The sequence below is a fragment of the Sorex fumeus genome, unplaced genomic scaffold (genome assembly GCF_029834395.1).
Source record: "Sorex fumeus unplaced genomic scaffold, SorFum_2.1 ptg000034l, whole genome shotgun sequence".
Classification (NCBI taxonomy): domain Eukaryota; kingdom Metazoa; phylum Chordata; class Mammalia; order Eulipotyphla; family Soricidae; genus Sorex; species Sorex fumeus.
Window position 1 is genome coordinate 1,113,396 of NW_026606091.1, and position 13,721 is coordinate 1,127,116.

General features: G+C 41.0%; 1 pseudogene; it reads right to left on the reverse strand.

The window, feature by feature from the left end:
* Positions 1–457: 457 nt before the first annotated feature.
* LOC130026550 (RNA-binding motif protein, X chromosome-like) lies at positions 458–9,027 on the reverse strand (annotated as a pseudogene).
* Between the last annotated feature and the right edge of the window lie 4,694 nt (positions 9,028–13,721).

Below are 13,721 nucleotides of genomic sequence, written 5' to 3' on the forward strand. Positions count from 1 at the left end.
ACCCTAATCCCCCTTCTAAATACAGCAAGCTTGTTTTATTAGGAAATATTCGTTCATCTTTCCATTGTTATATGGCTAGATGGGTGTAACATCTTAGAATTGCTTGCCTTATTTACTGAGAGAAATGAGATAGTAAGTGGTAACTTAGGGACACTTGGTATATTACAACACTACACAAGTGAAGTCTTAACACATCTGCTTCTTTAAAGCAATGTCATAAAAATTCAAAAAAGATTAAACATACTAACTTTTTCTCCTCACAAGAACATACAATTATGGAGGGGAAAACTTTAATAGAAAACTTTAAAAAAAAAAGTAACACACTTTTTCCTTCTAGTAGTTCTTGGGCAGTTATGATAATAGCTTCCTTTTTTGTTTGTTTGTTTCTTTGAATGGGGGATTTTGGTCCAAAGTTTTCGTGTGTGTGTGTGTGTGTGTGTGTGTGTGTGTGTGTGTTTTAATATCTGCTCCTGCCTCCCCCTCTATCAGATAGGCTTCCTCCACCTCTGGGTGCTCCCTGGCTTGAATTTAGCTTGAATCCTTTGCTTGAATCGCGTGGAGGGTAACCCCGTTCCATAGAAGGGGAAAGCCCTCGGTCTTATCTGCCAACCCAATCAGGACTACTTGAGTAGAGATCACTTCAGCTGCTTGAGTAACTGTCTCGACTTCCACTGTATCCGTCCTGTGAGCTGCTGTAATCGTCATAGCGACTGCTTCCACCATAAAACGTAGGGAGCCCTCGCGTAGGTGGAGCACTATGTAAGTTACCATAACTCTCATAGGAATCTCTGTAGGAGCCACTGGGAAGATCTGGATAGTCCCGATCCCGACCATAGCCATCTCCATCGCTATATCCTCTGGATGGATAGTCATCGCCTGAACTGGAATGCCCATAATCACGGCAGATACAATCTATTGGGGGTGGGGCATAATCTCGGGTATCCCGCGAATTTGGGTAATCTCTTCACTCGAGTACCTAGAAAAGGAAAAGCTGTCTTTAGTAGAATATCCATCATCTCTTGGGGACCAATAAACATTTCTTAGAGAAGTAAGGGGTCCCCTTCGAGGCGGGCATCTGTAACTATCTCTTCTGTGGGAGACAGGAACTTTTCCTCTCATTCCACTAATGCTTCAAACTGGTCCTGAGGGAGCAGGACTTTTAGAGGCGGTCCCCCACTTCTTGGTAGTGCTCCTCTCTTTACTGGAAGTGGCCTTCTGGAAAAACTCATATTGAAATTCATGGCATAGCCGTAAACCATGTGCCCTAGGCGTGAGGGTGGCCCCAGTTTTCCCCCACTGCCTCCACTGCCTCCTCTTCCTCCTCTCCCTCATCTAAGGTCTTTTGGAGGGCTTCTGCTTCTTGGAGATGGAGGTGGTCCCTGTTGCCCACTTTCAAACGATGTTTCGGTAGCTTGTTCTACCTTGATGGCTTTCCCCATCTAAGGACTTCACATTCGTATCTCTGGCGACATCCTTAGCATCTGCTGGTCTCTCACATGTGACAAAGACAAATCCTCTCGATTTGTTGGTTTCACAGTCTTTCATCAACAGAACGTCCACTATTTGTCCATATTTGCCAAATACAGCTTCAAGCACTTTTTTGTTTGTTTCAGTATTGAGCCCACCAATAAAAAGTCTTCCCAGGCGATCTACTTCAACAATTTTGCCCCCCTGGCCAAGAATCGGAGGGGGTGTTAAGGATTTTCAAGTTTTTACAAAGTAGTCCATGGGTACCGGCTAGCAAATCAGCATGAGGGCCAGCAGCTGGCTCTGAGACCAAGGAAGGGGAAGTTGCCACCAGCACTACTGCTCAACAACCTTGCATTTTTGAGGCCAAGGTTTTTGTCTCTGGCACTACACACACACACACACACACACACACACACACACACACACACACAACGATAATGTAAACTAGTTGGATTAGTAACAAACATCTATTTCTCATATTTCTGGGGTTGGAAAGTATCAGGCCAATACAGTAGTGATTTGTCATCCTGGTGCACAAATACTGTTTTTCACTCTGTTGAAACAAGGTAACAGAGAAAAGGTTATCTTTGGGATCTCTTTTGTAAGCTATCTCTTTTATATTCCCACTTATTTTTCTTCCAACCTCATAATAAATTTCTTTCCAAAGGTAATTTACTAATAACAATTTTGAAGGATACGATCATTCGGTCTTAACACTCTTCCTCTTCATTCCTAATGCAACACTAGGGACACTATAAACTGAAAATTATTTTAGTCAAGGAAATGAAGTACAATTTGAAATAGATAATTTGATGAAATGTTAACATGCTAAATATTATGAGGTATAACCATATTTTCCTTTATATCACATACTTCTAGAAGTCAAGTAGGCTCAAAGGATTTTTCTTGGAGAAATCTGATCATATTAAGAAACAGAACGTTATATATCAACTTTGAAATTCACATAACACTGCCACTTAGAGATTCCTAAGCTGACCCATAGACATAATATTCCCAAATTAGTTTTTAAGGTGAAGGGAAAAAGCATAACCCTAAAAAGCAAGTCACCTTGCCTAGTGATGTTTTTGCTCATGTCCATACACTGCCCTGTGGGCCTGGAAGAAGATTGATGCAGATGCTGAATTCAAGGGAAGTGATACAAAGATTATTCAGAGTGCCTCAGAACTTTATGCAGACTTCATAGGGAGGTTGATGAAAGCCATGGAAAGGCAGGTTAAGAGGTAAGGAAACTTAGGAGCTTTTCTCCAAACAATTGGCCTTTGAAAATGCTAATGAGGATTGCCAGGCCATTTTCTACCCAATTAAGGAGAAGGAGGACATAATAGGATATTTTAAGGCTTGTTGATTGTTGGAATGTTGGAATGTTGGTTCTATCAAACATCAGGCACTTATTAATGCTGTTGAAGCTTATGCTATATGAGAAGTTTATGCTATATATGTTGAAGCTTATGCTATAGAGAGGCAAGATCAGGGCAAATGTTTTAACTGTGGGAAATCAGGCCATTTCTGTAAGGACTGCAGGGCACCTGCCACTGTGAGAGTACCACCTGGACCTTGTTCACGATGCCTTAAGTGAAACTATTGGGTCAGAGATTGTAGCTTCAATTTTGACATAGCTGGTAACCCCAATTCAGGAAACTTGCAGTGGGGCCAGCCACAGGCTCCACAGAATCAGGGGATGTTTCCAACTGCAGCCCTTCTCCCCAGTATGGAGTTTCAGAGCTTTGGTAAGTAGATTCACTGCAACCAGGCAAACAGGGAGTGCTGCCTTGAATATTCCCTGCTCTGATACAGTTAGCATTTTTCCCACCCAGAGTCCCTACTGATTAAATTCTGGTGCAAAGGAACAAGATTTGAACCTCCAGGTAGAAAGGGAGTTTTCTCAAGTCACCCTTACAAGCAGCACATCAGGTTTTCATGGTTGTCTGGAGGATTCCCTGATAGTGAAGGTAAAGTCATCTCTGATCCCTGACTCCACTCTTCAGGGAGAACATCTAGAGGCTACCAACAAAAGGTTGAATTCAGGGAACAAGGAGCTATCCAGTGTACAGGATATGCGGAGCTGAATTCTGTATCCAATGGACATCAGGTTTTGAGCCAGGAGAAAAGTGAGGAATTTTGGAATCTAAGAGTTGTGCCTATTGGTGAATTTGCACTGGCAAACCAGGCAGAACTTTGTATAAAAGTTCTACACAAAGATCTACCCTGAGAGCCCCCAGTCAGGTCAGAGGTGGAGAGAGCCTTCTCTAGTTTCTAGTCTCGATTCCCAAAATCATCTGCCAGGAACTCAATCTGGACAACCAAATCTCAGGGTTCTTTTTTTTTTTTTTATCAGAACCTAGGATTATCTGCAAGTTCCAAGGAAGGTTATTCAAAGACTCAGGCTGATTCAGTTTTATTTTTGGGGATGTGAACTTCCAGTTCTAGTTCATGAGATGCCATCTCTGGGAAAATGGCTTCGTGGCCAGTGGGTATGTGGTTATCCTCCCACTTGGCAATTGCTTACTGACCCAGGAGGCACAGAGACGCCTCAGTCCTGGATTCTCACCCATTCAGCCATTACAGATGCTGAGTATAGTGAGGGACAGAAGGCATTCTCACTAGGATACTTTTGCTTGTGTGTGTGTGTATGGTTGTGAAGCAGGTTCTGTCTGATATCAGGAAGGAGCTTTCAGTGAAGGCTCTAACTTGCCACAGAGGTTTTTTCACTTGCCCATGTGCCAGGGCCTGCTAACATCTCAGACTCAGTTTATGTGGTTAATCTCTATGCTGGTATTGTGACTGCGTCTCTAAATGCCCCAAATGCTATAGTTCAACAGTTGCTTCAGCAGCTACAAGCTCTTTTACAAAATTGCTCTGAACCTGTTTTTATTACTCATATGAGATCTCATTTTGGTCTTCCTGGATGTATGACTTGGGCACAGTTTAAAAAAAATAGAAGAAAAGGAGGTATGCCCCATTTGCCCGTTTGACTCCTTCTCCTTGACATTGTTTTCTTTACAATTTTTAATTTATCTCAAGGGGAGTCATATACAGCAGCTGAAAAGCATTTTCAGTAAGGTGCACAGGCTCAGGAAATTATTAATTCTCTTACTTGGATAAAAATTGGTGACAAAGAATGGGTAGCACAAAAACTCCTCATTCAAGGAAAAGGCTATGGTTTTCTTTCAACAGATAACCCCACCAAGAAACTTTGGGTCCCATTGCATTTCGTCAGGAGCCGAATTCATCTGCCTACTTTAACTTTCATAACTTTGCAGTCTTACAACCCTCTAAATTCCAGTCCCAAGCCATCACCAAGCAGATTTCAGCTGGAATTCACAAGGAAATCAGAGAAGGAGTTACCATCAAAGTGCCTACAGCAAAGGCCTCTCGTTCCTTTAACATATCATGAGGTCACATTAAGAGCATTTCTTATTCCCTTCTTTTACAGGTTATGGATTGGGCAACTGCAGGACCCCATATTTTGAATTAACAATTCTTTACTTTTACCCTCTCCTTGGAATTCCAGGTGATCAGCTGCCAAAGGAGGAAGGAATGACTTCTAAAAGGAACAGTTTTTCATTTCTCTCTGGAAATCCGTATCGGAGCTCCGTGTTCTCTCTTTCTCTACCCCCAGGTATGGAGAAATACCAAACCCCAATGGCTGATGGTCAAAGCCTCTCATAAATTGAAAAAATGTTTTTTTTTCCAAACATAAGCTAGATTGCACATCTATGACTACCAGTGAAACTGACCAGAGAATGTCTACATTTCCTTGCTGAAGAACTCTTGACAGAGGTTGCGATGCTCCTGTTCTAGTGCTCGCTGCCTCATCTAGTGCTCCCTGTAGTTCATCAGACTCCTATAGCTTTTTTGGGGGGGGACTCATTGCTGTGACCACCACTGTGCTGCTGCAGATTCAACGCTTCAAACTTTGATCTGGACACTTCATTTCTTCAGAACACGACTAAATGATTCTCATCACCCTTGAACAGTGCAGGAAAATTGGACACTTTACAATAGGCATTGCTCTAGGTTCAGGGGTAGGCTGAAGTTTAGTACAAAAAATAAGACTTTTGTGATTGGAATTGTTCCTCTTTCTATTTCAATTTTTTGTGATTTTGTAAACAGAAAATGGGGAGATGTTGGAATATATCTCTCTATATTTTAGGCCTAACATTGGTTTGATCTTTCTCCCTTAACACAGGAAGGGTAGGTTTATTGAGTCACACCCATCACAGTACTCCAGAGTCACTCCTATTCCTCTGTGCTTATCTGTAACTTCTCTATGCTCTCTTCCCCAACCAGTTAATCAGTTTTTTCCCTAATCAGACTCTGTTAATTTGTAAGGTCAGATCCTTCTAGGACACTGAACTTGTATTGTAAGTTAATATTGCCTTTCTCCTCTCCTTATGTTTTTTGAATAGTTTATTTTGAATACTTTAAAATTTTGAATACTTTAAAAGCAATGTCCTTTTTGTACAGATATAGGGAAACATTTAATATTATGCTTTTGTAACTTGGGATTTAATTGATTTTGAATATTATTTACTCCCAGACATCTGCTTTCTTGACTTAAGCCTTGGTTACCCTTAGTTCCTAGCACCCCAAAAGCAGGGTCCTGACGAGGGAATGAATGGACCTGGGGCAAGCTGTGAGCTACCCTGGCATCGAAATGGGCCAGGCCAAAGTGCCACAATACCCAACTATAAATTGAGAGCATGGTCATGGACAGATACTCTCATGATCTAAAAGTAATAATGAGATTAGGACCCTGCTAGGAATAGGAAAGACTAATCTGGCTGGAGCGATAGCACAGCAGTAGGGTGTTCGCCTTACAAGCGGCCAACATGGCCGACCCGAGTTCAATTCCTCCGCCCCTCTCGGAGAGCCTGGCAAGCTACCGAGAGTATTCGATATGCCAAACACAGTAACAACAAAGTCTCCAAAGGAGACGTTACTGGGCCCGCTCGAGCAAATCGATGGTCAACGGGAGGGCCTTTACCTTTACCTTTACCTTTTTAATCTGGCCTGAGTATTGTAGTCTGAGATTGAGATAACCCCAGGAGAAGCAATGCTATATACATTTAATGCATCTCTTACTGTGTCCATACAAATTGATTAATATTATGAATGTTTATATGTTTCTTGGACAAGGAGAGGAGAAACACACCCATGGGATGCTACTCTTGGGCGGGTCATCCTGCTGAAAGAAACTGTACTAGAAGCAGCTTTCCCCGAGGGAAAGAACTTTAACCCTATGGATAAGCCCCAACCCCTCATGCTGGGGTATTTAACTGGACTGTAAGTGTTGTCTAGGAGGGAGAAGCAGAGATAGAGAGACAGGAGTGAATGGGGATGAGATTGGAGTAAACTGCAACTGACACCAACCAGCCTGGCCCCTATTTCCTCCTTCATCCTGTCTTCGTAACTGACCTCCCTGGGGTGGTGGAAGCGACTGAGACTACTGAACCATGATCCTGGGAAAGATAGAGCGCTGCTGCCCCTTTTGTGTTTACACATCTGGCGGCCCTAGGTGGGTGGAACTGGAGTGATAGCATAGCACATAGGGCTTTTGCTTTGCAAGCTGCCAACCCAGATTCGATTCCTCCGTCCTTCTCAAAGAACCCAGCAAGCTCTGGAGAGTATTGCGCTTGCACGGCAGAGCCTGGCAAGTTCCCATGGCATATTTGATGTGCCAAAAATAATAACAACAAATCTCACAATGGCGACATTACTGGGCCCGCTCGAGCAAATCGATGAACAACCGGGGAGAAGTCATACAGTGTTTAAGGCTTACCTATAAATATGAACCATCAGTGAATAACCATTGGAGATTTTTAACAGGAGAGACAGAAACAGTAAGAAAGTACAATTAGAAAATAATAGAAAACTTATGAGGACAAAATACAGAAATGAAACTATACAAAGACAAGTAAGCAGTCTGATAAATGGTTAAGTATTCCTCTGCCATATTCCTCTATCATATGACCCTGCCATTACACTACTGAGTAGTAAGAGAAGTGAACACAAATGTTATTACAGAGAGCGTAACATGAAATTTTGTAGGCACAAAATGAATTTCTATAAGTAGTAAAAAGGAAAGAAATGCCTACATATATTACAAATATACATTTATATACATAAATAAAAAGTTTGAAAAAAAAGTAAATTGTATAATACAATTTTAAGGTATTCTTTAACAGGTACATTAATATATAGTTATAGGAAATGGTTTCACAGTTATAAGAAGTAATTCAGCCATTTTCTGGGATTTAGGATTGGGGAACCAGGAAACCATGTTAGATATCATAAAAGAAACACAAACACTTTTTTGTGTGAAAAATGTTCTTTAACTTTTTCATGCTTTTAACTGAAAGTCTGTGCCAAAATATATTAACATCTGTAACTCAGAATATGCAAAGTGTAATCTACATTACGGATACTTCACTAAATATCTAAACAAGAAAGTATATGTGATTTGAGGTGATGATTGTGTAAATACATATCTTTAGGGAAAAAATTAAAATAGAAGGAAAAATTATAACTGACAAATAGATTGGTACTATCGGCTGAACAGTGACTCCTCAAAACTAACACTTTGATTCCCTAATACCCAGTCCTTGCAGACAGGTGAAGAAAGAGAGGGAAGGAGAAGAAGTGAGAGGGAGGGAAGGAAAAAAGAATGAGAGAATCAGAGAGTTAGTACAGTGGACCCAGATTTGAGCCTTGACACTGAATGTAGTACCTTGGGCACTTACCAGGAGCGAACCCTGAACACAGAATCAAAAGTAAGCCCTAAGCACAGTTAGATGTGGACAAACCTCCCCCAAGAAATGTGAGAGAGAAAAAACAAAAGGAGGAATTATAAAATAATTCTAAAGAAATGCAGATCACTTCATCAGTCTCACATTTTTAAAGACTTTCAAATACAGAATACAGAAGTTTGTAAAGTTATAGGAAATTTGTTTTCTGATGTAGAATTAAAACATATATGAACATGCTACACTGAGAGTCATAAAGATATAAAATTAATGCCAGTTAAGAACTTATATCTATTTTCAAACTGCAATATCAGGGAATTATCCATTTGTGACAAGAACAAACCATGATATTATTGTGTATTAACCTAAAATAAATCTATCCATATAGTTATTATATCTAGATGATCTTCTAAATATATTTATCAAAAGTATTTTGGTAAGATGGTCTAAGATATTATTTTCTATGAGACGAGGAAATCTCATCTGCTCAGTTTAGGTTAGGTTCTAAAGTTCCTTTGTTCTCACACCAAAGAAGAGAAAAGCATAACATAGTATTGCATTAGGAAATCTTTTGTTCCATGATAGATGTATTCCTTCTAGGAAGAGGAGGACACTATTGGGTCTCATTCATTAAGTTGATATAATAGTGGCTTGCGCTATCATCCACAGAGATTTTCAATTCAATGTTATCCCACCAATCACTTTCTCACAGCTAATGGAGTGTCCCTGACATCAAAGTCTGATAAATTGTCCAGTGCCAATTAAAAGAGACACTTACCTTGTCAGTCATTTAGCTGCAGTATTCATCTTTACCGGCAAGGTACCATAAAAATGACAGGAATGATGGAAATTTATTTAGAAAATCCTTTTTTTTTAAATTTTAAAGCTATGCAGGGTATTTCAATTCTTCAGTGGGATCAAAGTCATATAGGACTTTTATTAATGGCATTAGAAACCATTGTAAGTAGATATTATTATAATACAAATGCATCAAGAGTCAAATATCAAGAAAGAGGGAATTATAAATAAAAATCCATCTATTCATTTATTATGTATGTATTGATAACTTTCAAGCACTAAGTAGGTCTACTTGAATAAATAGATTAATTGGCAACATAACCTCTGAAATACGATATACATCTACCTTAGATTTCACACCTTTATGGATTCATCTCAAAATGTTGCTCTTTGCAAAACCATTTTTATACCTACAGAAATATTTTCTACTTAAGCCAATTTTACGCATAATGAAAGTTCTCTGAGTAATCGGTCAGCTACTGCTTTTTGAGAGTCTTGCTGCCAGGCTACTGTATAACAGATTATAACATTCTATATTTACTAGCAATAAAATACTCTATGGGAACTTATAGCGTTTCTGAACTTTTTTCATGGGAATTCTTTAATGACAATAATAGTTTCCTTGCCAGAGAATAAACATAGCACCCTGGTTAAGAGCATAGTGGAGACTGTTAGACTTTGGATTTCATCTCTACATTCTCCAGAGGTGAAAGATGGGCAACTTATTTTAACTGCGCCATGCCTGTGTGACTTTCTAATAAGATTATAAAGTTTAAATATAAATTACATGTAAATATTTAGAAAAGTGACAGACATGTTATTAGTACTCATTGCTTCTCAACCATTTTTAATATTCATATCAAATACAAAATTAACATCTCAAAATAGAACTGAAGGTAATTCTTCTTTCATTTTAAAAGCCCATAGGGTGGGGTTTCTATCTTTGGTGCACGTTTGCTAAGTGAGGTTCTGACAGGTCTGGTGATTATACCTGGCAATTCTGCTATCTGGGATCCCCAGTGCTACAAGTGAATTATGGCCACATCACAGACAGATGTGACTGAGAAGCACAATGAAAATAGGAGCAATCCTTGGCAAGCATTCTGACTGAAAATGATGCATAAGCACTACAACTAGGGAAATAGATCTCTCATGAAAAACCCAATAACTTCTTAGAAAAAATACAAGAATGTATTCAAACACAACTTTGAGTCCAGTGCATGTGAAGACACTGCAGCTAAAGGAATAGAGCCTACCATGAGCACCTCCACAATCCGATGTGTGATGTCCGTGAAATGTGCCTGATATGTGACCCCAAGAAAATAAAATGTGCGAGCATAACATCCAGGTGTGTGTGCATGATCTCTATACTTTATCATCACTTGATCACTTGATCACTGGACATCCTGTTACTCATTGATTTGCTCAAGTGGGCACCGTTAATGTCTCCATTTGTCACAATGGTGTCTGCTCCTTCCAGGAACAAGAACATCCTCAAACCAATCGTTCAGGGTCTTGAGGAAGAAGTCTGACCATCTCATAGGTGGGCGGCCATGTGATCTTTTGACGCCCCATTGAATCCAGTCGGTAATAACTCTAGTCCAGCGGTCATCTCCAAATCTTATTACGTGTTCAGCCCATCTGATTTTCAAAGCCTCGGTAAATGAGACAGCATCCCTGATTCTTGACCATCTCTCACCCTGTTCGTTCCATTCTAGGCCATGGGTCCCAATGTGGAGTTCTTCAGCTGATATTCTCGGTCCTATCTTGGGATTAAAATCACCAACAATGATCTTGTAGAAAGTGTGGTCTTTCCAAAACACCCAAAAGAAGAGAGAGAACAAAAGGAATGTTCTGACACAGAGGCAGGGTGAAATGGGGAGGGTGGGGGGGATACTGGGATCTATGGTGGTGGAAAATGGGCACTGGTGGAGGGATCGGTATTTGATCATTGTGTAATCGAAACCCAAGCACAAAAATTTGTAAGTCTACAACTGTACCTCACGATGTTTCACGAATAAAAATTTTTAAAAAAGAAGGTGTTGTCTTTATAGAACTTTTCCAGCTCTGTGTAGAACTTCTCAATTTCTCCTTCATCATAATTGGATGTTGGTGCGTAGACAATGAAGATAGAAACTGCCTGCAGTGAGCCACATCTATTCAAGTGTAATCATCCAAGTTGGGTTGTTAGGCATTTGAATGAATCAATGTTTATGGCCAAGTTCGTGTTGACAAGGACACCAACACCACAGACGCCTCTTTTTTCACATGTTCCAAGGAAGAGTTCTTCCCCGGTGTCGAAAACAGTGTGATGTGATTGATGCCTTCTTGTCTTGGTCAGACCAATGATGTTGCACTACTTCCTTGTGGCAGCCTAGGTTGGCCCTGAGATTTTATCAGCCTCTCCTTCCTTACACTTCTTAATGCTGCCATATCGGTGGCACTATCAGGGACAGGGGAATGAGATCCTTTGTACTTACTGGTTTTGTCATACGAGTACACCACGGATAGCTTGCCAGGCTCTGCCATGTGGGCAGAACACTCTCAGTAGCTTGCCAGGCTCTTCAAGAGGGATACAGGCTTTTAGGGCAGCCTCTAATTGTCCTTGCAGGTGTTCCCACATGGTTAAAGTCATATTTCAACGCAATTAAATATGTTGCAGTAATCTTGTATTGGGGGTTTTGTGATGTGTTGCGTGGCCACATGATCATCATTTAGTATCTTTCATTTGACTGAGAAAAGAAGGCATCAATCACATCACGCAGATTTTTTTTTATGAAAAATTTTTTTAATAGTGAGACATCATGAGGTAAAGTTGCAGACTTACACATTTTTGTGCTTGGGTTTCAATTATACAATGATCAAATACCCATCCCTCCACCAGTGTCCATTTCTCACCACCACGGATCCCAGTATCCCTCCCACCCCCCATCTCCCCCCATTCCACCCTGTCTCTGTGGCAGGGCATTCCCCTCTATTCTCTCTCTCCTTTTGGGTGTTGTGGTTTGCAAAAGAAACATTGAGTGGCAATCATGTTTGGTCTATAGTCTAATTTCAGCATGCTTCTCCCATCCTGAGAGGATCCTCCCTACACCTTTATTTGGTGTACCCCTGTTTATCTGAGCTCCCTTTTCCCCTAGTATGTGTGGTTGGCCTCCAAGTCATGGAGTAAAATTCCTGGTACTAATCTCGGCCATTCTTGGGTGTTAGTTTCCTATTTTGTTACTTTATGTTGCCCAGATGAATGCAATCTTTCTATGTCTATCCCTTTCTTTCTGAGTCATTTCGCTTAACATGATACTTTCCATGTAGTACCACTTGTACGTAAATTTTGTGACTTAGTCTTTTCTAACAGCTACATAGTACTCCATTGTGTAAATGTACCAAAGTTTCTTTAACCAGTCATCTGTTCTCGGGCACTCAGGTTTTTTTCCAGATTCTGCCTATTGTAATGAGTGCTGCAATAAATAGACAATTGCAGATGTCACTTCGACTATACTTTTTTGCCTCTCTGGGATATATTCCCAGGAGTGGTATTGCTGGATCAAATGAGAGCTCAATTTCTAATTTTTTGAGAATCATCCATACTGTTTTCCAAAAGGGCTGAACCAGTCTGCATTCACACCAACAGTGAAGAAGTGTCCCTTTCTCACCACATCCGTGCCAGCACCGGTTGCTTTTGTTCTTGATCACGCCGTTTTTGACACTGGGGAAGAACTCTTCCTTGGAACATGCAACAAAAGAGGTGTTGTGGTGTCTGTGTCCTTGTCAACATGAACTTGTCCATAAACATTGATTCATTCAAATGCCTAACAATCTGAATCAGATGGGTTGTGCATTTTTTCCATGCTTTTCTAGTCCGGAAAGCATCCTGGAGTTTATCGGCGGCCAGGTAGTGGAGGTAGTGGAGGAAATGGATGTCTGCTTGGCTGCTGGGAGCAGGCAGAGGATCTCTTCTCCTGGGTCCGTTGAACCTGGAGTCCAAGGTCCCAGAGTTCCGCTTCCCTCTCTCATGCGTGATTCTTCACCTGAGTGTCAAAAAGAGTCCTGTAGCATCTCAACGGCTTAGTAGTGGAGGTAGTGGAGGTAATGAGGTCTTTTCTTCACACCTATAAAAGAAAGGGGAGTTTCGGGGAAAGGAAAGCAAAAAGATTTAGGCACAGTATGTGTGTGGGGTGGGCTGGAGAGATAGCACAGCGGTAGGGTGTTTGCCTTGCACACAGCTGGCCCGGCCAAGAGGGGTTTGATTCCTCTGCCCCTCTCAGAGAGCCCAGCAAGCTACCAAGAGTATCTCGCCAGCACGGCAAAGCCTGGCAAGCTACCTGTTATGTATTCAATATGCCAAACACAGTAACAACAAGTCTCACGATGGAGACGTTACTGGGCCCACTTGAGCAAATCGATGAAAAATGAGAGGATCATGACCATGAATGTGATGTGTGTGGAGTGAGAGGGAAGGTGGAGGGGGTTATCACAAATGGTTGATAATCATAATCAGTGCTTGCATAGAATGTGAGTTATGTCTCCGAATTCTATCTCGGACACCATGTGTCCCTGGAGAGTATCTTGACAGTGTCTCTGGTAAGCACCCCACACAAAATATACCTGGAAGAACCAAAATAGCATGAGGAGTGGTCCCCAGGACCGCCTTCTCAAAATCACTGTCATGGACCAAATAAAATTAAT